A 25,955-nucleotide genomic window follows, 5' to 3' on the forward strand; every position below is an offset into this window, starting at 1 on the left:
ACTCCACCTCTCTACAACAAGCACGTGGAGATGATCTGTGTTGAAAACAACAAGGACATGTGCAGCAGACATGTCGACGAAGAAGTCAGACGTGTGGTTACACACAAGACAATGCCCAAAAGGCCGAGTGCCAGATATGCCAGAAGAAAATGTCATATCACAACTCTACACCAACTTTGTCAAATCACCTAAAAAACGTAAGTATCGTTGTACACGACGGCGACGCCACACAAAACATTAATAAGGCAACCACCTAGAAACACCCTAGCAACCACCTAGAAACACCCTAGCAACCAGCTATAACACCCTAGCAACCACCTATAAGACCCTAGCAACCACCTAAAAACACCCTAGCAACCACCTAGAAACACCCTAGCAACCAGCCAAAACACCCTAGCAACCACCTCTTTTGTATCTTTTGAACCGTTAGTCATAGAGACAATAGAGACCCTCTCCGTTGGCCGACGGTGCACAGGCATCACCCACACTTTCACAATTTCCCAAAGCTTCGATTGCCAAAAAAAGCTTTGAAGGTCAGCCCGACTAGCAACCACATATAACACCCTAGCAACCACCTAGAAGCACCCTAGCAACCAGCTATAACACCCTAGAAACACCCTAGCAACCAGCTAGAAACACCCTAGCAACCACCTATAAGACCCTAGCAACCACCTAGAAACACCCTAGCAACCACCTATAAGACCCTAGCAACCACCTAGAAACACCCTAGCAACCACCTAGAAACACCCTAGCAACCACCTAGAAACACCCTAGCAACCAGCTATAACACCCTAGCAACCAGCTATAACACCCTACCCGTACAGACCCTCTCCCGTTGGCCGGCGGTGCACAGACATCACCCACACTTTCACAATTTCCCCCGCGGAATTGTCTAGTTTTGTTTGCTTTCTAATTTAAAATACAGTTTGAAACCGTCTGTACACAGTAGGCTATGTGTGCTAATCAGACTTGAGATTTTATTTATTTATTTTCATTGTTAACACATTCAGCGCCAGTCACGATGATAGTCGGGTTAGCTCGCCGGCGCTTGTGCGCCAATCACGACTATAGTCGGGTTTTAATTAGCGATATCCATTCATTTTCATCCATCCAACCTGATGTCATCTCTAACCTTACTGTCATGCACTTGTCCTAATATAATAACCTACACTGTAGCACTCTTGTTACTCAGCTGATAGAGTTGTACCCTTCCTGCTGACTTGTTGTACAAAACTTGTAAGTCGCTTTGGATAAAAGAGTCAGCTAAATAACAAATTTCTTAACAGATTTTTATGTACTACACAAGACTTCAGGCTATGGACCCAAGGAGTTTTTTCAGGCATTCCAATTTTTTTGGAAATACTACTTCTGGACTACTAACTACTAGGGATGGGAATCGAACTACCGTTGGGAACCGGTTCCTAATTGGCCGATGCCTGGAACCGTGTGGCCCCCGTGACTTTCGATTCCCTTATCGCTGCCTACAGTTGCACAATAATGTTAGCGTTAGCATGTAGCCATGGCAGACTCTATTATTTGATTCCTTAAGGGCTCGAAATTGCCTGGGTTTTGGTAATATGCTCCCGAAATGCTCCCGCTGTTTGGCTACTTCTATGTGCAGTGAAAACTACTTGAATGCTTTAGAACCTAGTCATTGATTTAGATCAGGGTGAGCTAAAATGAGCCGCGGAGCTAACGTGAGCTAACGCTATTTAATCAAGCTCACAAAGAGAGATAAACAGCTGACAGCGGATAGTACAGGTACAAATACAATAAAACAGCAGGTGGGGGCTGTTGTGTAAACCTTGTACTCTTTAGTTTACATATAATGAGACGGAATGTTTGTTTACAAGTCTGTAAGCCAGGAAGTACAGTGGTGCAACATACAAATGTGTCCGTGTAGCAACACAAGCCAATACCTTATAGGACAGGGGCCCGGGGAGCTCTCTCTCTCTCTGTGTGTGTGTGTGTGTGTGTGTGTGTGTGTGTGTGTGTGTGTGTGTGTGTGTGTGTGTGTGTGTGTGTGTGTGTGTGAGAGTGTGAGTGAGAGACAGAAGTCAGAGGAATAACGACCTGTTATTCAATAGATTAAATTAGTTTAAGAATAAAAAAATAAATACATTTTAAGAGAATCTCAAATACATTATTTTATTTAAGTGTAGGCTATAGTTAATGTTTTATTTTTTACAGTTTTTGTATTTTTCTGACATGGGGGCTCAACAATAAATGACAATCAGAAATGTCAAGTTGCATGTTGTTATTCTAACCAGCTTAGACCCCTACGCTCTGCATCTTCTGGCCGCCTCAGACCTACTCCTATCCGAACTCCGGGAGGGTCATCAAAGAGAAGTCGCCTATTCTCAGTCCTTTCCCCACAATGGTGGAATGAACTACCCACCCCAGTTAGGACAGCCGAATCACGTCCAATCTTTCGCCGTCGACTAAAGACACACTTCTTCAACCATTATCTGAATAAAAAAAATATATCTAACCCTAACTAACCGTACTGTCATGCACTTGTCCTAATAAACTAACCTACACTGTAGCACTCAACACTTTGATGAACATTGTTGCTCAGCTGATAGAGTTGTGCCCTTCCTGATGGCTTGTCGTACAGAACTTGTAAGTCGCTTTGGATAAAAGCGTCAGCTAAATGACTAAATGTAGTTCTGTTGTAGGGCTGCAACAATTAGTCGACATAATCGACGACGTCGATTATAAAAAATCGTCGACGAGAAATTGTTGCGTCGATTAGTCATTAAAAAAAAAAAAAAAAAAAAAACTGTATTTAATTTTTTTTTGCACTACCTATCTTTGTGAGAGTGGCTTCTCATGGTTCCAGACAACATCATAACATGATGATCCCATAGCAAATTTTGGACATTGAAAACATTGTTCCCCTGCAGGAGATGATGATCAGACTAGACACACAATACATTACACACGCACTCCTCTCACTCACACACAGCGATCAGAGTAAGACACACACATACACACTCCTCTCACTCACACACAGCGATCAGAGTAAGACACACACACATACACACTCCTCTCACTCACACACAGCGATCAGAGTAAGACACACACACATTCACACTCCTCTCTCTCACACACAGCGATCAGAGTAAGACACACACACATTCACACTCCTCTCACTCACAGCGATCAGAGTAAGACACACACACATACACAAATTACACAGTACACACCTCTCACTCACACAGCGATCAGAGTAAGACACACACACAAATTACACAGTACACACACTCCTCTCACTCACACAGCGATCAGAGTAAGACACACACACATACACACACACAGACGGACTCCTCTCACACACAGCAAACAAAAGTTATTTAAAGTACACTTCCACTTTAATTTGTATTATTTAATTTATTTATCTTGTTATGAGTGATTGCTGTATTGTTCTTCAAATATATTTTCATTTAAAGTGGCTTAAAGATCCAAATTCAAATGTTTCATGAGTCATTATTTTAATTTGCTATGGGATCATCATGTTATGATGTTGTTGTTTGGTCCTGACAAGAGTCTCAAAGTCTGGGGTGATGGTAGACAAGCAACTCTGAGGTCATGCTCAATGTCCAATCTGTTCCTCTGCTCTGTCTTCAGCTGGACCAGAGCTGAGAAGCCACTTTCACAAAGATAGGTAATTATATATAAAAAAAAAACATTGGTTTTCGATTAGTCGACTACCAAATTAGTCATTAGTTGCAGCCCTATTCTGTTGCATTTCCAATTTATTTATTTAAATTATAAATTGATCAGGTATCGATAAGGGAATCGATAAAGAATCGAATCGATAAGCAGAATCGAATCGATAAGCAGAATCGATAATGGAATCGTATCGATAAAATCCTATCAATTCCCATCCCTACTAGTAACTACTACAGAAAAACGTGAGTAACAAGTTTTTCTACAACTCAAGTTCAGACCTATGTTACTCTATTTCATTAGCACTAAAAGTGAATTGTCTTTATTGTATCAGAAACTTCAGAATGTCATCTTTAAAAAGAGACCAGGCTCATGCATGTGCTATAAGTATAAAGTATAGTATTTTGGTTTGCAAAAGTAGTATGCAGTCCTCAAGTTCAAGTAAGAAAAAATTGCCACTTTTGGGGGCGCCAGTTAAGAGGTTAAAAAACTTTGCCATCTTATTTATATTGAAACATGGTTTTTATAGATTGTATAGTACATTTTGCTCTGGTAATCTACTGGAAATCCACCCCTCTGGTGGGATCAAGATCCATATTTTTTGGGATCAAACTGATCCCACTCCTGTGTTGTCGGTTTGAACTACCCGTTTAAGATTTTATCCAGATTAAAGCTTGGATTTGATTTTCTGATCTGATCCGATATCAAAGTGATCCTCATCCTGTTTTTTGGTTTTCAACTACCCAAAATACAAATCTGATCCATTCAGATAGTGATTAAAAGTTTTGAACTCCTGGGCCCAGGAGACTCAGGCGTATAAAAGTCTATTGGATCATGTCTCCAGCACCCCCACAGCCATAGCTACAATCCACATTCATTCATTTTCTCCCCCTACACTCTCTCCCATGATTTCAGAATACCGGAAGTGTTGCTGTGGTCTATGGACAATGAATGTCTTTACAGCTACATAAAGCTGCTACATAAAGCTATCAGAGGTAGCGTCGGGTACCTCGTATCATTGTTATGCCGATGATACTCAACTCTTCCTCTCCTTCCCTCCCTCAGATATCCACGTCTCTGAGCGGATCTCGGCCTGTCTGTCCGACATCTCCGCCTGGATGACGACCAACCACCTCAAACTGAACCTAAGCAAAACAGAATTGCTCCACCTGCCGGCCAAATCCTCCCCCCTGACCGACCTATCCATCACAGTCGAGAATGCAGCTGTGATCAACTCATTCAGAACGCAGCGGCCCGCCTGATCTGAAATCTACCGAAGTCGGCCCATGTCACCCCACTTCTTAGGGACCTGCACTGGCTCCCCATTGCTGCACGTATCCGCTTCAAGGCCCTCGACCTAGCATACCGTGCGACAAAGGGAACCGCTCCCGCTTACCTCCGTTCAATGGTCTCTAACTACACACCCTCAAGACCCCTACGATCTGCATCTTCTGGCCGCCTCAGACCTACTCCTATCCGAGCTCCGGGAGGGTCATCAAAGAGAAGTTGCCTATTCTCAGTCGTTGCCCCACAATGGTGGAATAAACTACCCACCCCAGTTAGGACAGCCGAAACCCGTCCAATCTTTTTGCGCCGTCGACTAAAGACGCAGTTCTTCAACCATTATCTGAAATAATTAAAAAAAAATTGAAATAAAAAGAAATAAAATAAAAATATCTAACCCTAACTAACCATACTGTCATGCACTTGTCCTAATAAACTAACCTACACTGTAACACGCAACACTTTGATGAACATTGTTACTCAGCTGATAGAGTTGTGCCCTTCCTGGTGACTTGTAAGTCGCTTTGGATAAAAGCGTAAGCTAAATGACTAAATGTAAATGTATCTGGAGAAATGTAATCTTTTATTGTGAAGAAAATTACGTCGCTGCAGTTGACCATGGAGATGGTAAAGTACTATAAATGTAAAACATTTGGCATTTTTTACAATTAAGGTGGGATTGTACAACTTCAAGGCTCCTTTCAGGTGCCGCTGCTGCAAGGAGGAGCAATAAGAGGAAAACAAAGTAAACATAATTGTACTTACAGATGTTGTGGTGTCCAGTCTGCTCTCTGTTTCCACAAGAAGAAGGTTTTGATCCAGATGTTTTGAGTAGAAAGCCTTGGTCCAGTAGAGTTCCGTCACAGAGACTTCACACTGTAAACACACAAAGCATTTGTTGAATAATCAGGGCTCCAGACTAACTTTTGACACTGGTTGCACCAGTGCGCCTAACTTTTTCATTTAGGTGCACCAGCTCATAATTTAGGTGCACCCAAAAATGTTCACTGCGCCTTTTGCCACTGCAATAATACATTTTTAAGCGTTAGCTTTACCATTTAAATTACCGTACTTTTCGCACTATAAGCCGCACTATAAGCCGCACTATAAGCCGCAGCAGCTAAATTGAATGATGTGTACATATATAAGCCGCACTGGACTATAAGCCGCAGGTGTTTTAATGTTTAATTACCATATGTAATTAGCATTGGGACACAATACTGTCGGACAAATAACAAGAATTAACTAATTTACAAGTTGTATTAAGTTTAGCAAATAAGGGAACAGATAAATAACATTTCAATGCAGTCAAAAAAGTAATATTTTGATTTTGACATTTTCGGGTTTGGTCACGTCGAGTCACATATAAGCCGCACCGTTATATAAGCCGCAGGGTCGGAAAATCGGGGGAAAAGCCGCGGCTTATAGTCCGAAAAGTACGGTACCTTTTTTGTCAGGTTACACATTAGCAATTTCTTAAGATGTTATGTAAATTATTGTAAAAAACAACATTGTATTACAGTTAGCTTGCAAAGTCCAATCCTTCACATTTTTATGTCTATTTTAACACATTCAGCTCAGCTCCAGTTAGAGCTGTCCCCAAGCCTGTTTTTGGGATTCGAACATTGGCCACGGTTTTTCGAACGGATGTTCGAACCATCGTTTTTAATCATGAAAACAATTTGCTCCTAAATAGGGAGGTGTAGTCTGACGTCACTTTGGACCACGTGCGAGATTCAACCGTATAGGGATTTATCTTTGGGAAAATAGATTATCGGCTATTGTAACAATTCTACCTCATGAACATTTGGAAAGCTTTCCATTTTTGCACAAAATGAGTTCCCTTCTATGACTAACATTATTTGTTAAGCATTTTTGGTTGAAATAAAAGTCGGCGATTTTTTTTCTTTTTTTTTTTTACAATTAATTGCGAATATTTTCATGTTGAGGTATAGATTGTGGATGAATACGCACAGAAAGGTACACCATGCAAATGTTGATGCTTTATTTGTTTTAAACAAGACGATTTAGAAATGGGCAATGGGCAAATACATTGTGTTTTCAAGATGGACCGGCCGGAAACAGCAATCATGTAACCACTACACCTCCCTATACTAATAGTCTTTCGGGTATTTTATTTTGAAAAATGGCCACTTCCGTCCATGCCTCAACCCAGCGTACTGTCGAGTCTTGACTAGCAAAGTTTAGGCACATAACGCACATTGCTGCGGTTGAGTAGTAGACGTACGGACTTACTGGTAACGGGAGGCTTGAATAACATTTGAATGATAATCCATTTTGTGAATACATTTGTTGAAACAGCTTTGTTGGCCGATGGCTCCTGCTATCTTAACGTTAGCTAAAGCTAAAGGGCTACACTCTACCGTTACATACCTTAATTAACGTGTATAACATACCTGTGTAACATTAAGCAGCTTGTGTTCCGCTGGGAAAGCATCACTGGATACACTTTGTTTAATCCAAACGTCTATTCGGAAACGTATTATGAAATGAGACGCTGTGCTTTTTTTATCGTTTCAATTCGGAAAGTTGATGCTCACATGGCTTTTTTGTTTATCCCGTCATTCAGCGAATAATAATGGCAGGGTGATGATCAGAGCCAATCAGAGGCAGATCTGGGCTGGTCTTTGCATAATGCACGTTGTTATAGCCAATCATAGGCAGAGATTTAAAAAAAAAAATTAACGCACATGGCCACGGGGGAAAATACGCTAAACACACACATACACACAGACAGACAGACCTGCTGGGAGCTGGGAGCACCAGTGCGACAAGGGAAAACATCCAGTTGCACTGCACTGAGTTTTGGTCGCAAAATGCGACCAAAACAGTCGCACCCTGGAGCCCTGATAATCCAGGAATTTATGTGGAGTGTATCGAGGCTTGTGTTGATGACGTTGAACCTCACGCGCCGGTCGTACCACGTGACTCAGGACATTTTGCGCATGATTCGAGATAATGGGGCAACGAAACGCAATAGTCTCCTATGACCTCACATTGTGTCGACTTAGGCATTTATTGCGTGTTTGTTTGCTATCTGTTCCAGCTTCTTTTTTTGTGATGGAACCAGCTAGAGGAGATTTTCCCTGCCTGGGAACATTTTGATCCGATTTCTCATAATAAGGTATGCACATAGTAATAACTAACTTTATATTGCGCCCCCTCAACCAATAGTTACATCGGCCCGGGGCGCATCCCGGGAAAGAAAGAGAAACAAAAAAAGACAGAAAAAAATACATGCAGGCCAACCAAGCCGATAGAGAACGGACAGACATAATACACCAGTCATACTACAATACAAAACTAGCTCATGGATTGTTTATGGCGAAAAGGTGAGTTTTGAGCATGGCCTTAAAGGTCCGTAGAGTGCTTGCAGATTTTGCTGCACTTTTATTTTGAAGCACATACGTTTCCCATGACGCAGTGCACGTGCAGTAGCAGTTTGCTGCCAGCGTTGTCATGACAGTAACACTAATGTCATCACATCAGTTACCGCTCATTGATTCGGGCATTTGTAAACATGGCGAAACGCAAATACGACAGACTGCATTAAATAAGAATTTTCTTACATTGAGGACAAAAGAGAGGGACAAAAACCTCAGTATGTTGTGTGCAGTGATTGATTGATTGATTGAAAACTTTATTAACAGATTGCAGAATGGGTACAATACAGTACAGCTCAATACACACAATTGTTAAGGGGATGCAGACCAGAGAAAGACTTTCGTCTTGTTTACATCAGGGTCCCCCATTTTCAATTCATCAGGACAGTGAAGTGAAGTGTTAGCCCATGAAAGCATGAAGCCATGAAGAATGAAACGCCATTTAGAAACAAAACACACTTATAATTCTTCATAATACAATGCTGTTCAGTATCCCCTGATCAAATGCTGTTCAGTATCCCCTGATCGGGTCATCTCTGCTACAGTTCAATTCAGATTCTTGAAACTTGATGAGCATCACCAGTTTAAACTTGTTTAAAAGGCATATATGCCTGTAATTCAAGATAAGGCTGCCTTTTTATTTCATACAGTTCAATTTAGATTCTTGAATCATGATGAGCATCACCAGTTTAAACATATACCTGTAATTCAAGATACATCTGCCTTCTGTAGTTCTCTGTAGCTCACTTGGTAAAGCATGGCACTAACAAGGCTGAGGTTGTGGGTTCGATCCCATGGGACTACATATACTGAAAATCTATGCACTTGTGTACTATACGTTGCTATGGATAAAAGTGTCTGCTAAGAAGCTTTTTTTTTAATTGGGTTTGTAGCCTTAGTTGCACTTGTTTATTTGTTTCATGTTTTTAACAGTGCATTAAGGATTGTGTATTACTGCACATTTTGTGTGAAATAAATCAGTGGTTAAGAAATTTGGGTCGCAACTTAATGACTAAGGAAAAATGTGGGTCCTGAGGCTAGACCAGTTGAGAACCAGTGTATATAGAGCCTTGCATGAGAACAAGGAGACCAAGGCCTAACCAAATGAATTGTTTGGTTCCTGTTGGTTGTCAGTTAAGGCCATGGGTAGGTAGGGAATTTATTGTATGATTTCTTCCCACTGTGACTATGGATAGGGAATTTCTTTATTTAATTAAAATGTTCACAACAACATGGATGCATGTACTCTGCCAGCATGTTTAATATCCATAATAATACTAAAGGTTTGACTAAGATTTTTAGGAAACTTTATTGTAAAAAAAATTATTATATATATATATATATATATTTTTTTTTACTCATAAAATAAATTGGGTCGCACCTAAATCGGCAGGGTCGGTTGGCAACCGGAACCAAACCATTTATTTTGATAAGCCCAACCAGGGTGGACCAAGCTCAGGTAAGCCATTTTAGGATGCAAATGTACCGGTGTGTTACGTCTGCGTTGTGTTCTGGCGTGTGTGTGGCGACATTAATCAGGCATGAGGCAGTACTGGGTATCAGGCTCATTTACTGGCGGTCTCTGTGTGACACACATCAGATGCACAATCATTAGGTTTGGTGTGCACTTCATAGGCATCTGAAAATACTGTTACAAATTACACTATTATATATATTCTGTTTGGCAAAAACTAAATTAAATTCCATAAACAATCTTTAACAAAAATATTAAATATGACTCATATTCACTTCTATAACATGTGAAAATAAAACACATTATGATTAGACAGTATCAGTCTTAACATTCAAATACGGCTTCAGTAAGATTAGAACAACATGTAACTCTTGTCTTATAATAACAATCACACCAGCCAAACTACATTTATATAGCTGAACTGATGTGGATCAGCTATAAGGCTATTAGGCCTACAGCCTTTCATTACACAGGCATTGCTGGCCTCCCGACCACTGGCACAAAGCCTCTTCAACTCATTCAGAACGCAGCGGCCCACCTGACCTCAAACATACCGAAGTCAGCCCACGTCACCCCACTTCTCAGGGACCTGCACTTGCTCCCCATTGCCGCACGAATCCACTTCAAGGCCCTCGAGCTGGCATATCATGTGGTGAAGGGAACCGCTTTATTTATACTGAATCTCGGCCGATACCGATCGCTGGTCGATCGATCGGGGCATCCCTAGAAATAATGATTTCATGTAGGGCTGTACCGAATGTAATTTTTTAACATTCGAAGCTTCTATTGAAGTATTCGAACGAAGCTTCGAATGTCTATACATTTTTTTTAAATCAAACTAAATCCTCTATTTGAATAAAGTGATTAATCTGATATAACTCATCAGTTTCGTCAACATAAATAATCCAATAAGGGCACGGTTGGTATGAAAGTGATGGTGACGTCTTATAGTATAATATTAGTGTAGCCTAATCTTTAACTGCAACTGTGAAGAAAACCCCCATTGGTTTAAACAGATTGAATACACATTAAAAAGAAGTATACAAATAAAAAATTCAAATGTCGATTTAGAATTCGAATGTCAACATTATGATCGAAGCATTCAGTACAGCCCTAATTTCATGCATATCGAGATAATTATGGATAGAGTGATTTTATCGTGATAACATTTTTGGCCATATCGCCCAGCCCTACTTCCCACCAGTTAGGACAGCCGAAACCCGTCCAATCTTTCGCCGTCGACTAAATACATACTTCTTCAATCAATATCTGAAATGATTTTTTATATATATATATAAATCTAACCTCAACTAACCTTACTGTCATGCACTTGTCCTAATATACTAACCTACACTGTAGCACTCAACACTTTGATGAACATTGTTACTCAGCTGATAGAGTTGTACCCTTCCTGCTGACTTGTTGTACAAAACTTGTAAGTCGCTTTGGATAAAAGTGTCAGCTAAATAACACTCATTTCTGAACAGATTTTTATGAAATTTGGACATGTACTACACAAGACTTCAGGCTATGGACCCAGGGAGTTTTTTCAGCCATACCAATTTTTTTGGAAATACTATTTCTGGACTACTAACTACTACAGAAAAACGTGAGTAACAAGTTTATCTACAACTCAAGTTCAGACCTATATTACTCTATTTCATTAGCACTAAAAGTGAATCGTCTTTATTGTATCAGAAACTTCAGAATGTCATCTTTAAAAAAAGACCAGGCTCATGCATGTGCTATAAGTATAAAGTATAGTATTTTGGTTTGCAAAAGTAGTATGCAGTCCTCAAGTTCAAGTAAAAAAAAAATCACTTTTGGAGGCGCCAGTTAAGAGGTTAACAAACTTTGCCATCTTATTTATATTGAAACACGTTTTTTTCTAGATTGTATAGTACATTTTGCTCTGGTAATCTACTGGAAATCCACCCTCTGGTGGGATCAAGATCCATCTTTTTTGTGTTGTCTGTTTGAACTACCCGTTTTGAAGATTTGATCCAGATTAAAGCTTGGATTTGATTTTCTGGTCTGATCCGGTATCAAAGTGATCCTCATCCTGTTTTTTGGTTTTCAACTACCCAAAATACAAATCTGATCCATTCAGATAGTGATTAAAAGATTTGAACTCCTGGGCCCAGGAGACTCTGGCGTATAAAAGTCTATTGGATCATGTCTCCAGCACCCCCACAGGCGTCTATTCGTATACTAACGCATTTATGCTTCCGCATGCACGTTTTGCGACTCTGATTGGCCACTGCCGTTTCTGGTGCGATCTGATTGGCCACTGACGTTTCTGGTCATGTGACGTGTGCGCCCAATCGCGTGACGCGCCCATTTCCGCCTCGACCAGCAGCAAACTACCTAAGGCCTAGTTTATCACTGGTTGAGCTTAGGAGACTCTTTCGAAGTTGGTTAAGGTTAGAGTTTGGAATCAGGGCTGGCGTTCTATCGCCCTGCTCTAAGACAAACTCTAACCTTAACCAACTTCGAAAGAGCAAACCTAAGCAAAACAGAATTTCTCCACCTGCCGGCCAAATCCTCCCCCCTGACCAACCTTTCCATCACAGTCGAGAATGCAGCTGTGACCGCGTCCCCGACCACCAAGAACCTTGGTGTTGTCCTCGACAACCAGTTGAACTTCTCTGCTCACATCGCAGCAACAACCAGAACCTGCAGATTCCTCCTGAGCAACGTCAGAAGGATCCGCCCCTAACTGACAAAAGAAGCCACACAACTCCTCGTCCAATTAACAGTCATCTCCCGCCTCGACTACTGCAACGCATTGCTCGCTGGCCTCCCGACCACTGCCACCAAGCCTCTTCAACTCATTCAGAACGCAGCGGCCCGCCTGATCTCAAACCTACCGAAGTCGGCCCATGTCACCCCACTTCTTAGGGACCTGCACTGGCTCCCCATTGCTGCACGTATCCGCTTAAAGGCCCTCGACCTAGCATACCATGCGGCAAAGGGAACCGCTCGCGCCTACCTCCGGTCAATGGTCTCTAACTACACACCCTCAAGACTCCTACGGTCTGCATCTTCTGGCCGCCTCAGACCTACTCCTATCCAAGCTGCGGGAGGGTCATCAAAGAGAAGTTGCCTATTCTCAGTCCTTGCCCCACAATGGTGGAATGAACTACCCACCCCAGTTAGGACAGCCGAAACCCGTCGACTAAAGACGCACTTCATAAACCGTTATCTGAAATAATAAAAAATAAAAATAAAATAAAAATATCTAACCCTAACTAACCATACTGTCATGCACTTGTCCTAATAAACTAACCTACACTGTAACACGCAACACTTTGATGAACATTGTTACTCAGCTGATAGAGTTGTGCCCTTCCTGATGACTTGTTGTACAGAACTTGTAAGTCGCTTTGGATAAAAGCGTCAGCTAAATGACTAAATGTAAATGTATCTGGAGAAATGTAATCTTTTATTGTGAAGAAAATTACATCGTTGCAGTTGACCATGGAGATGGTAAAGTACTATAAATGTAAAACATTTGGCATTTTTTACAATTAAGGTGGGATTATACAACTTCAAGGCTCATTTCGAGTGCCGCTGCTGCAAGGAAGGAGCAATAAGAGGAAAACAAAGTAAACATAATTGTACTTACAGATGTTGTGGTGTCCAGTCTGTTGTCTGTTTCCACAAGAAGAAGGTTTTGATCCAGATATTTTGAGTAGAAAGCCTTGGTCCAGTAGAGTTCCGTCAGAGACTTCACACTGTAAACACACAAAGCATTTGTTGAATAATCAGGGCTCCAGACTAACTTTTTACATTGGTTGCACCAGTGCGCCTAACTTTTTCATTTAGGTGCACCAGCTCATAATTTAGGTGCACCAAAAAATTTCCACTGTGCCTTTTGCCGCTGCAATAATACATTTTAAGCGTTACCTTTACCATTACCTTTTTTGTCAGTTTCCATACACATTAGTAATTTCTTAAGATATTATGTAAATTATTGTAAAAAATAACATTGTATTACAGTTAGCTCGCAAAGTCCAATCCTTCACATTTTTATGTCTATTTTAACACATTCAGCTCAGCTCCAGTTAGAGCTGTCCCCAAGTCTGTTTTTGGGATTCGAACATTCGCCAGGGTTTTTAATCATGCAAACAATTTGCTCCTAAATAGGGAGGTGTAGTCTGACGTCACTTTGGACCGCCTGCGAGGTTCAACCATATAGGGATTTATCTTTGGGAAAATGGATTATCGGCTATTGTAACAATTCTACCTCATGAACATTTGGAAAGCTTTCCATTTTTGCACAAAATGAGTTCCCTTCCATCACTAACATTATTTGTTGAGCATTTTTGGTTGAAATAAAATTCAGTGATTTTTTTTTACAATTAATTGCAAATATTTTCATGTTGAGCTATAGATTGTGGATGAATACACAGAAAGGTACACCATGCAAATGTTGATGCTTTATTTGTTTTAAACAAGACGATTTAGAAATGGACAATGGGCAAATACATTGTGTTTTCAAGATGATGGACCGGCCAGAAACAGCAATCATGTAACCACTACACCTCCCTATAGACCAGGAAGTAACCACTACACCTCCCTATAGACCAGGAAGTAACCACTACACCTCCCTATAGACCAGGAAGTAACCACTACACCTCCCTATACTAATAGTCTTTCGGGTATTTTATTTTCCTCAACCCAGCGTACTGTCGAGTCTTGACTAGCAAAGTTTAGGCACATAGAGCACATTGCTGCGGTTGAGTAGTAGTAACTACTTACTGGTAACGGGAGGCTTGAATAACGTTTGAATGATAATCCATTTTGTGAATCCATTTGTTGAAACAGCTTTGTTGGCCGATGGCTCCTGCTATCTTAACGTTAGCTAAAGGGCTACACTCTAACGTTACATAGCTTAATTAACGTGTATAACATACCTGTGTAACGTTAAGCAGCTTGTGTTCCGCTGGGAAAGCATCACTGCATACACTTTGTTTAATCCAAACGTCCATTCGGAAACGTTGTATTATGAAATGAGACGCTGTGCTTTTTTTATCGTTTCAATTCGGAAAGTTGATGCTCACATGGCTTTTTTGTGTAGCAAGCTAGCTAGTAATACACAACAGCTAGTAGCAAGCCAGCTAGTAATACACAACAGCTAGTAGCAAGCCAGCTAGTAATACACAACAGCTAGTAGCAAGCCAGCTAGTAATACACAACAGCTAGTAGCAAGCCAGCTAGTAATACACAACAGCTAGTAGCAAGCCAGCTAGTAATACACAACAGCTAGTAGCAAGCCAGCTAGTAATACACAACAGCTAGTAGCAAGCCAGCTAGTAATACACAACAGCTAGTAGCAAGCTATACAGGAGCTAGCAAACAGGCGGTCTCGTTAGCATTATCCTACTTTCTCCGAGACTAAACTAATACAAAGGTGGGTTAGTGATCTTGGATCCGAACAGAATGTACACAGGATGAGTGGGATATTTTACGGAACATGTAGCAACAAGTAGATAACGTTTAAAACACGAATTACAACTTTTATAAGCGTTTATCAGGCGGCGAGCAACACAACGCAGCTTACCTGGCTCGTAGGCATCCGGAAGTGCAGTAGCCGCGCGCAAACGCATGAAATGACGTCACTCCAGGATATCTGGAGTGAGTAGGGTCGAGCTGCAGCCTCGGAGCCTCGGTCCAGATTGGTACTTCCGCCCTGCCACAGGACTATTAGTCCTGTGACAGGGCTATGCGCTGATTGGCGGAAAGTACGGAAGTATCTCGAAGTACGTCTGACGTATCTCGAATTACGTCTGACGTTTCTCTACGTTTAGCGAACATTAGGACCGAGGCTCCGAGTCTGCAGCTGGACCCTATTGGATATCTGCAGAGCCGCAAGTCCAACGTCTGGGCGGGGCTTCGGGGCTTGTACCTTGTTTTGCACTACTGCGCATGCGGATGAGGGGGGGTCCGGGGCGCGCGCGCGCGCGCGCTCTCTCTCTCTCTCTCTCTCTCTCTCTCTCTCTCTCTCTCTCTCTCTCTCTCTCTCTCTCTCTCTCTCTCTCTCTCTCTCTCTCTCTCTCTCTCTCTCTCTCTCTCTCTCTCTCTCTCTCTCTCTCTCTCTCTCTCCCTACGTGTGTTACTAGTGCAACAGACACGTGTTAGCCGATTGATTGATTGGAAATGGTATTAACAGATTGCAGAAGAATGGGTACAATACAGTACAGCTCAATACACACAATTGTTAAGGGGATGCAGACCAGAGAAAGACTTTCGAAAGACTTTCGTCTTGTTTACATCAGGGTCCCCCATTTGCAATGCATCATCGGGGAGGCGGGCTGGAGACAGGGACAGAGAAAACAGGGTTAAGGCCTTGGACAGGGCGAGGGCCAGAGCTGCTTACAGGGATGGAGTAGGAGCGCGCAGGCTAGACGTCTGGAGTGGAGCGCGTCGGCTTGAAGAGCGCGCCGGCTCGGGGTCTGGAGTGGGGCGCGTCGGCTTGAAGAGCGCGCCGGCTCGGAGAGCGCGCCGGCTCGGAGAGACGCATCCTCCCGTAGAGGATTAGGAAGCGATGCGCGTCTGGAGTAGTAGCGCGCCGGCTAGACGTCTGGAGTGGGGCGCGTCGGCTTGAAGAGCGCGCATCCCCCCGTAGGATAGGGAGCGATGTGTGCCGGCTTGGAGAGCGCGCCGGCTCGGGGTCTGGAGTGGGGCGCGTCGGCTTGAAGAGCGCGCATCCCCCCGTAGGATAGGGAGCGATGTGCGCCGGCTTGGAGAGCGCGCCGGCTCGGGGTCTGGAGTGGGGCGCGTCGGCTTGAAGAGCGCGCCGGCTCGGAGAGCGCGCCGGCTCGGAGAGACGCATCCTCCCGTAGAGGATTAGGAAGCGATGCGCGTCTGGAGTAGTAGCGCGCCGGCTAGACGTCTGGAGTGGGACACTGGAAAACCTCCCGTAGAGAATTAGAGAGCGCACCGGCTGTGTCCCACTCCAGGCAAACGGCGACAGGTGGCGATGGCTGGCACCTCGTCTCACGCCGGAGAAGAACCAGCATACAGATACAGATAAGATACGGAATAGAGAGCGACCCGACCAGGACTGGAGGGGAAGTCCAGGTATTTAAAGCCCTCTGGGGCGCTAATTAGAACACACATCAGGTGCGTGATGGTAATTGATACTTGACTTAGAAGTGTGTGTTCGGCACGGACCAATCAACACAGAATCCTCACAGTACCTTAAAGGAACGGAGCGAGGCAGGGAATGCAATAAATCAACAAAGTACCTTAGAGGAACGGAGCGAGTGGGTGGGAAGACAGGGAATTAAAGGTCCAGGGAACAGGCGAACCTCACAGTACCCCCCCCTCCACGGGAGCCACCGGGCGACCCAAAAATACAGACAGAGGGGCAGGGGACATAAACAAGGCAACAAACAAAAAAATTGGGCCATGCTAGCAGGGGAAGCTACACCAAAAGTGGGGCTAGCAGAGGGACAGGGAAGCTGCCAGGGCACTGCTAGCTACAGGGCCTATGCTAGCTGTACTGCTACATTAACATAGAGGCTGCGCTAGCTGCCGGAGCTAGGCTAGCAGACAGGGCTGGACCAGCATGAGAGAACAAGCTAGCTGGAAGGACAGTCCTAGCTGTGGGGAACTGACCTTGCTAGCTGAAAGGGCAGTCCTAGCAGCGGGGAAACTGACCTTGCTAGCTGAAGGGGCAGTCCTAGCAGTGGGAGAAAACAGACCTTGCTAGCTGAAGGGGCAGTCCTAGCAGTGGGGAAACTGACCTTGCTAGCTGAAGGGGCAGTCCTAGCAGTGGGGAAAACTGACCTTGCTAGCTGAAAGGGCAGTCCTAGCAGCGGGGAAGACTGACCTTGCTAGCTGAAGGGGCAGTCCTAGCAGTGGGAAAACTACACAAAAAGTGGAGGCCAAGCAGAGGGACCGGGTTAGCTGCCTGGGCATGGCTAGCTACAGGGCCTATGCTAGCTGCAAGGGCTGCATTAACATAGAGGCTGTGCTAGCAGCCGGAGCTAAGCTAGCAGACTAGGGCCAAGCTGGTAGTAGAGGCCTGGCAAGCTGCAGGGGAGCTAACGAGGCTAACAGGGAAGCTAACAGGGAAGCTAACAGGGGAGTCAACAGGGGAACTAACAGGGGAACTAACAAAGGCTAACAGGGGAGCTAACAGGCTAACAGGGGAGCTAACAGGGAAACTAACAGGGGAAACTAACAGGCTAACAAAGGACAAACTCAACATACACTGTCTGTGCTGGCTGGGGTCGTCGACCGGTCGGGTCGTACTGTTATGGTTTGTAACCGACCCCAATCGCACAACACAAGACAGGTATGAGAGTAAGCCAAGAACAGGGCATTTATTGAATACAAACAAAAAGCGGCACTGTCCCTTTAAGGGAGAACACAAAATACTGGAAACAAGAATTAGGGAAAATTGGCACTGTGCCTTTAAGAGGCGAGCAGGCTAAGGGGCTAAGGCTAAAGGACAGGGCCAGGGCAAAGGACAGGGCAGGAACAGGGGCACTGGAGAGGGGAAACAGGGACAGAGGCCCGGGGAGGCGGGCTGGAGACAGGGACAGAGAAAACAGGGTTAAGGCCTTGGACAGGGCGAGTGCCAGAGCTGCTTACAGGGATGGAGTAGGAGCGCGCAGGCTAGACGTCTGGAGTGGAGCGCGTCGGCTTGAAGAGCGCGCCGGCTCGGGGTCTGGAGTGGGGCGCGTCGGCTTGAAGAGCGCGCCGGCTCGGAGAGCGCGCCGGCTCGGAGAGACGCATCCTCCCGTAGAGGATTAGGAAGCGATGCGCGTCTGGAGTAGTAGCGCGCCGGCTAGACGTCTGGAGTGGGGCGCGTCGGCTTGAAGAGCGCGCATCCCCCCGTAGGATAGGGAGCGATGTGCGCCGGCTTGGAGAGCGCGCCGGCTCGGGGTCTGGAGTGGGGCGCGTCGGCTTGAAGAGCGCGCATCCCCCCGTAGGATAGGGAGCGATGTGCGCCGGCTTGGAGAGCGCGCCGGCTCGGGGTCTGGAGTGGGCCACGTCGGCTTGAAGAGCGCGCCGGCTCGGAGAGCGCGCCGGCTCGGAGAGACGCATCCTCCCGTAGAGGATTAGGAAGCGATGCGCGTCTGGAGTAGTAGCGCGCCGGCTAGACGTCTGGAGTGGGACACTGGAAAACCTCCCGTAGAGAATTAGAGAGCGCACCGGCTGTGTCCCACTCCAGGCAAACGGCGACAGGTGGCGATGGCTGGCACCTCGTCTCACGCCGGAGAAGAACCAGCATACAGATACAGATAAGATACGGAATAGAGAGCGACCCGACCAGGACTGGAGGGGAAGTCCGGGTATTTAAAGCCCTCTGGGGCGCTAATTAGAACACACATCAGGTGCGTGATGGTAATTGATACTTGACTTAGAAGTGTGTGTTCGGCACGGACCAATCAACACAGAATCCTCACAGTACCTTAAAGGAACGGAGCGAGGCAGGGAATGCAATAAATCAACAAAGTACCTTAGAGGAACGGAGCGAGTGGGTGGGAAGACAGGGAATTAAAGGTCCAGGGAACAGGCGAACCTCACAACAATATATATACTTAAACTGATCTCTATAGAGCTCAGCCGATTCACCTGTCCAGAATCAATGCGCCTGCTATGGGCAAGTCTGAACTTGTCTGAACATGTCTAGAAACCATGTCTAGGGGGGCTCGTCTCTGGCGCCTACAACGTCAAGGGCGGGACCCAATGAGGCGAGCGAAGAATACTATTATGCAAACGGATGGCGTAAAGATATATATCTTATATATATAAACAATATACAAATTATACAAAATAATAAACGCATACTTTCAGTGTTAATCTGGACCTTCAGAACAGCCGCCCCCTAATTAGTCTAAACCTAATTAGTAAATAAATGGGGGGCACAGATTAATATTAAGGGTCAAGTCAACTTCTCCATCATGTGCTATGGGGAGTTGGAAATAATCTATAAGGTCAGTGGGTTATCGTCATCGTCAGGGGAGTCAGGGATCTCAGGCAGCTCTATCAACTTGGCTACTGGTCTGGTGTAGGTCCGCCCTTGGACGATGACTTCTGCCGCTCTGACCTTCCCATCGGAACCGTTAATCACTCTGCTCACGCAGCCGGCCGGCCACGTAGCTCGGGGTAGTGACTGGTCTACTATCATCATGACGGTACCCACTGTCAGGTTGTCCCTGTCTTTAACCCACTTCTGACGGGCTTGAAGGGATGGTAGGTAGTGTAGGAGGAAGCGGGCCCAAAACTGGTCGGCCAGTACTTGGCTGTGTCTCCACATCCTCCGGCCGTTCATCTCGTCCTGTCTGTACACCGTCTGAGGAAGGGCAGGGTCCAGCCGCACCATCAAGAGGTAGTTTGGGGTGATGGGGTCGATGTCAGCTACGTCGCTTGAAACGTAGCCGAGGGGCTTAGAGTTCAGAACTCCCTCAATCTCTGTGAGGACCGTAGCCAGGACGGTCTGGGCCCCAAGTACAGTGTACATAGCAGTCTTTATGGATCGGACCTCTCTCTCCCATGTTCCCCCGAAATGGGGGGCGTTCGGGGGGTTGAACTGGAAGGTGACCTGAGCAGGAGCGAGCCGGATCTTGAGTTCTTCACCCATGGTCAGGAAGCTCTCTCTCAGTTCCGTGTCTCCTCCTCGGAAATTTGTCCCTTGATCGGACAATAGCACTGATGGGGTCCCTCTCCTTGCTTGGAACCTCCGGAATGACATGAGGAACGAGTCTGTACTCATGGTCTGGAGGAGCTCAATGTGAACAGCTCGGGTGGTCATGCACTTGTACACGATGCCCCACCTCTTTTCTGTTCCTCTTCCCTTCTTGACGTTGAATGGGCTGAAGCAGTCCATGCCTGTGGAGTGGAAGGCCCGCTCGCCGAGTCGGATGTGGCAGGGAGGCAGGTCGGCCATCTTCGGAATACTAGGCTGTGCCCTCCACTTGCGACAGGTCGGGCAAGTCCGTTGGAATCGACGTACAGCTTCTCTCCCTTGGAGTATCCAGAATCGCCGTCGGATCTCCGCAAAGACTCGCTCGGCCCCCGCGTGGTGCACCACCTTGTCGTACTTCTGGATGATCAGATCGGTTATCTTGTGTCGGCTGTTGAGGACGATGGGATGCTTAGCATCTTCTGCCAAGTCCGGGGCCCGTCTCAATCGACCACCCACCCTGATGAGGTGCTGGGCGTCGAGCTCTGGGGCTAATGTGAGGAGTCGACTGTCTGAGGGGACTGGCTTTTCCCTTCTCAGACAATCTATTTCTTCTGGGAAGGAGTCTCTTTGTGCTCTCTTTAGTAGAAGAAGTTCTGCTTCCTCATAGTCTGATGCGTCGAGGTCTGTGGTGGGGGGAAGTTCCGGGTGGTGCCATAGGAATGTCCTTTTCTGAGCACTCTCAAGGGTTAGTCGTCTAGGTCCGGGTAAGTTGGAGCCGGGGCTTGACTCAGCCCGCAGAACATAGACTTCTTTATCTCTGACTCATCTTGGTTCGCCTCCCGTGGTGTGGGGATAGGCCACTTCTCCTCCGGGAGCTTGAGGAACTCTGGACCATCACTGTATGGGTTAGGACGTGTGAGGTCGTCTAGGGACATCCCCCGTGTGATGACATCCGCCGGGTTCTGCTTGGTGTCAACATATCTCCAACATGCCGCTCCTACCAGGTCTTGGATTTTGGTTACTTGGACTCCGACGAAAACTTTGTACCGACAGGAGGCGGACTGGATCCAGGTGAGCACGGTCATGGAGTCTGACCATAGGATGATCTCACGCACCGGTATGGTGAGTTCACTTTGTACCATTTTTGCGAGTTGCGCGCCTACCAGAGCTGCGCAGAGCTCTAGTCGCGGGATCGACTGCTGCTTACGGGGAGCTATCCTCGAGTGGGCCAGGACGAAGGCTATGTGGACTTCTCCTCCCTCTTCTCGGGCTCTCAGGTAAGCCACTGATCCGTACGCCACTTCAGAGGCGTTGCTGAAGACGTGCAGGTCTATGTGACACGTCTCCAGCCGCACTGTAGGAGGGAAGTAACTCCGCCGGATGGTCACCTTGCGGAGTAAGACAAGTTCATCCTCCCATTCTCTCCATGTGGTAGCCAGGTGCTCGGGTATGGGGTCGTCCCAGCCCTGCTCCTTGTCCCACAGTTCTCTCACTAGCATCTTCGCCCGAGTGGTGTAAGGGAGGATACATCCCATTGGGTCGTACTGGCTGGCGAGTGTTCGGTACACACTCCGCCGAGTGGTCAGTCTAGTCGTGGACGTCTCCTGATCCGTCCTCAGGGGTGTGTGTCTGTAGTGAAGCGAGTCCGTCTTGAAACACCAGACTAGGCCCAGGGTCATCTCTTGCGCTTCGCCTGGGGTGTGCGCCATCCAGGTCTCGCTGCTCGCGGCCTTGGTCTCTGGGGGGAGGCTTCGGAGAACTTGAGGGTCACTGCTGGCCCATTGTCGGAGGTCGAATCCACCTTTGGCTAATGAAGCTTGTAGCTTCAGTAGGAGGCTCTCTGCTTCTTCTGGTGTGGACACGCTCTGTAGGCAGTTGTCCACGTAGAAGCTTCTTTCCACGCTGTGTTGGACATCCTCGTCGGCTCCGGGGTCTTCGGCCACGTGCTTCTGTAACGCGAACGTGGCGCAGCACGGGCTGCAGGTGGTGCCGAATGGGAGTACCTCCCATTGGTATATCGAGGGTTGTTCGTCGTCGGGCCTCTCTCTCCACAGAAACCTCAGTAGAGGCTTGTCTTCCTCCATCAGTCGGACTTGTAGGAACATTCCCTTGATGTCGCCGCTGATGGCCACTTTGTCCTGACGAAAGCGTATCAGTACGCTGAGGAGGGAGGGTCCGAGTGTCGGGCCGGGCAGGAGTAGGTTATTCAGATTCTGTTGTCCAATCTGATAACTGCAATTGAACACGATGCGGTTCTTTCCGTTGTGGGTGACCTTGTGGTGGGGCACGTACCATGACTCTGTCGTCCTTTCGGCCTCGTGGTCATCGATTTTCTTTATGTGGCCAGCCGTTATCAGCTTCTCGATCTCGGTGCGATATATCGTTGCTTGGGTGGGGTCTTTTGCGAGGCGCCGCTCAGTGCTCTGTAGGTAGTGGTGTGTCGCTCCCTTCGGCACGTGCAGAGTGGGCATCCCTTCCCGCCTCAAGAGTGGGGTCGCGTATCTTAGTACTCCGTCGACCTCGACCCTCGTAGTCTTCTGCTCGAGTAGAACTATGGCATACTTGTCCTCCTTTGACCGAACCATCTTGCGTTCGTTCTTGAATGGCAGTGAGTCTAGTGTCCATAGCCTCTCAACGTGCTGTAAGAGGGTATTGTCTGGGTCGCTCACCTTGGTGTAAAGGCAGCGTGTGGACGTTGGTCGGTTGGAAGGCCCGGAGAGAGGGCCCTGGAGCGGCCATCCCAGTCGGGTCTTAACCGCGGCTGGGCATCCTCTGGGTCCGATGTGGACCGCATCAGTTGGGACGATAAGGTCCGCGTGGTCGGAGCCTATGAGTAGGGTCGGTGTAGCGCCGTTGATGAGCGGTATGGGCAGTCGGCGTAGGTGTTCGTACTTCTCCCTCAGCTGTGGGATGGGGTAATCGTAGCGTGACAACCCTATGTCGTAGCTTGTGAACGCCTTGCTGATGCTGTACCGCTTCTCGGGCTGGTCGATCGCTGCAATGGTGAACGAGACGTTTTCACCTTTGATGGTCTTTAAGTCTCGACGAATGGTACGGATGGTCATGGTCTCCTCTGGACCCCGCAAGTCCAACTGGGTCGCGGCGGAGGCGAGGAGGAGGGTCTTCTCCGACCCGTCGTCGAGGACGGCGTAGGTGTCGAGTACCTTGTCCCCGTGACTGAGGAGTACTCGTACCACCTTGAGGAGCACCCTGTAGCTCCCACTCTTCGCGGGGTCGATGTAGAGTACTTCTGCTCTCGAGCTGCTTTGTGGGGCGGGTTTTCGCTTGTTGCTCTCGTGCAGTGCTTCGAGGTGAGCGCCGTCACACTTGCCACACTTCTTCTTAAGGCGGCATTCTGCTGCCATGTGGCCGCGCGCGCAGCGGAAGCAGCGGCGGTTAGCTTTAATCCACTGACTGACGTCGTCGGCGGTCAGTTTCTTGAATGCTTCGCACTGTGACAGCCAGTGTTCGTTGTCGCAGTATTGACATGCGATTTTCCATTTTCCCTTGGCGGGGGGGTTGTGACTCTTCTGTCGTGACACTGACTCGGCCTGATGCATCACGGTGATGGGCCTGCTTTGGTCTTTAAACCTTCTCGGTCCCTCTTTAATGTTCGAGCCACCCCATGCGAAGGTGTCAATTCTTAGGCTGCTAACCTCCCTGGCTAGGAAGTCAGCAAGGTCCAGGAGTGATTGTTCTGGGCCATTTGGGTCACGGTGGTTTCTTTGCCGCCGAAAACGTTCTTGGCGGAATGGGGGGAGCTTCTCTAATATACGCTCCACGTTGGAGTTGGCCTACAACTCGTACATCCCCTTCTCTCGTTGGGACCCGAGCATCCCTACCAGGGATTGTACTTTGACGGATAGGTCGTCCAGGGCTCGGTTGTCTTTAGCTGGGGGGAGACGTTCAATCTCACGTATCTCCTGAATGACATAGTCCCACGTACGTCCGTAACGTGCGTCGAGGGCGACCAGGGCGTCGGAATAGGGAGTTTGTGAATTGGAGTATGCTAGCGCTATGTTGTGCGCTCTAGTTACCTTGAGGTGCTTAAGGAGGATGGCATACTTGTATGACTCGTCCTGTACTCCGGACATAATTGTCTCTAGGCACATACGCAGCTCGGTATACTGCGCTCGGTCTTCTCTTGTGAAGTCTGGGAATGTGGGTGTCCCAACGTAGGATGCCATGGATGGCTGTGACACTGACGCACGTGGGGGGAGAGGCCTCCTTGGCGAGTCTCCCCGTACGTGGGGTCGTTGGTTCGTGCTGGGCGGGAACCAGAGGCTGGGTTCCCAGGCACTATTCCTCGGTGCTGTCTGTTGCTCGAACTCCCCACTGGGACGTGTTGGGGTTCATAACGCAGCGTGTCGGGACTGAGACCGGGGCTGCACTGTTCCTCCTGGTCTGAGATGGGGTCGTGCGGGTGGGCTTTCTGTCCTCCCTCGTCCTCCGTTAGGCTTTGTAGTCGCTCGGTTAGCTGCTCTGCAACGTAAGCAGGTTCTTCCCGTAGGCTGGGTCCCGTGTAGCTTTGTCGGGGAGGGGAAGGTGCCCTCGACCCGTGTCGTGATGATCTCCGGGAGCTCCGGGTGGAAGAGTGGGGAGTCACCCTCTGGAGCGCTTGCTCCATCATTTGCGCTTGTAGGCGGTCTCGCTCCACCTCGCGCTGCGCATTGGCTGTGTCGCGCTGCGCATTGGCGCGGTCTCGCTCCATGGTTTCTTGAGCATGGAGGCGCCTCTCTTCCAGTCTGAGATGTTCGCGCTCACTCTCTCGTTGCGCCTGGAGGCGGTCACGTTCCACTCTGGATTGGAGAGTGTCCGCCGCTGGCCATATTATCACTAATATTATTATTATTACTGATACCATCCAGCTCGAAGGACCAATTGTAGCTGAGGGGCTACACAACCCGGACTGTATTAAAGATTGTTTAGATTAAACCACTACTAAAGAATATTAATAGCCAGACAGTACAGTTAGATAATATGGCGGACACTCAATTGACGGCACGGGGACAAGGATACCTGGTTTATAAGCATTTTAATCGTCATAGCAACATACATCTGAATTATCACGGTTCTCCTTTAATAATAGAATGTCAGGGTATCAAAGTCAGCGGTAATGAATAGTTCCTAGGTTACGGATACTCGACCGGAGCTCTGCAGGGAGTGAGACGAAACGAGGCGACACTGGGAAAAGCAAATGGTAGCTGGAGATGATGATTTCCCTCTGGAGCTCCAAGCTCCGGAGGAACTGTAGACCGGGTCGGATAATCCTGTCGCCGCTGGAAGAAAGGGGTCTCGTACGGAACCGGTCCTTGTAATCCTAGTGCCCGATGGCAGGGTTAATAGCTATTAATCCAAAAGCCCGTTGGCATAGATGGTAGCTAGCTAGCTTCGTTTGTACTGGAAGCTAACCCGCAGACGGTCTTCAATGAGTAGTTATATCCAAACGCCGCTGGGTTTAACTATACGTTTC

At 47.0% G+C, this 25,955-nt stretch overlaps 1 protein-coding gene across 1 annotated transcript in view; it reads right to left on the reverse strand.

Moving 5' to 3' along the window:
- LOC311233259 (uncharacterized protein) overlaps positions 1-25,955 on the reverse strand; it is a 61,108-nt gene that overhangs the window by 13,238 nt on the left and 21,915 nt on the right. Inside the window, exons 4-5 of the mRNA XM_084320196.1 lie at positions 13,463-13,571; positions 5,722-5,832 (exon numbers count right to left, since the gene is read on the reverse strand). The gene's annotated coding sequence lies outside the window, so the exon portion shown is untranslated. The remainder of the gene's footprint in view (positions 1-5,721; positions 5,833-13,462; positions 13,572-25,955) is intronic.

Source organism: Notolepis coatsorum, assembly GCF_963971535.1.
Source record: "Notolepis coatsorum genome assembly, chromosome: 8".
Classification (NCBI taxonomy): domain Eukaryota; kingdom Metazoa; phylum Chordata; class Actinopteri; order Aulopiformes; family Paralepididae; genus Notolepis; species Notolepis coatsorum.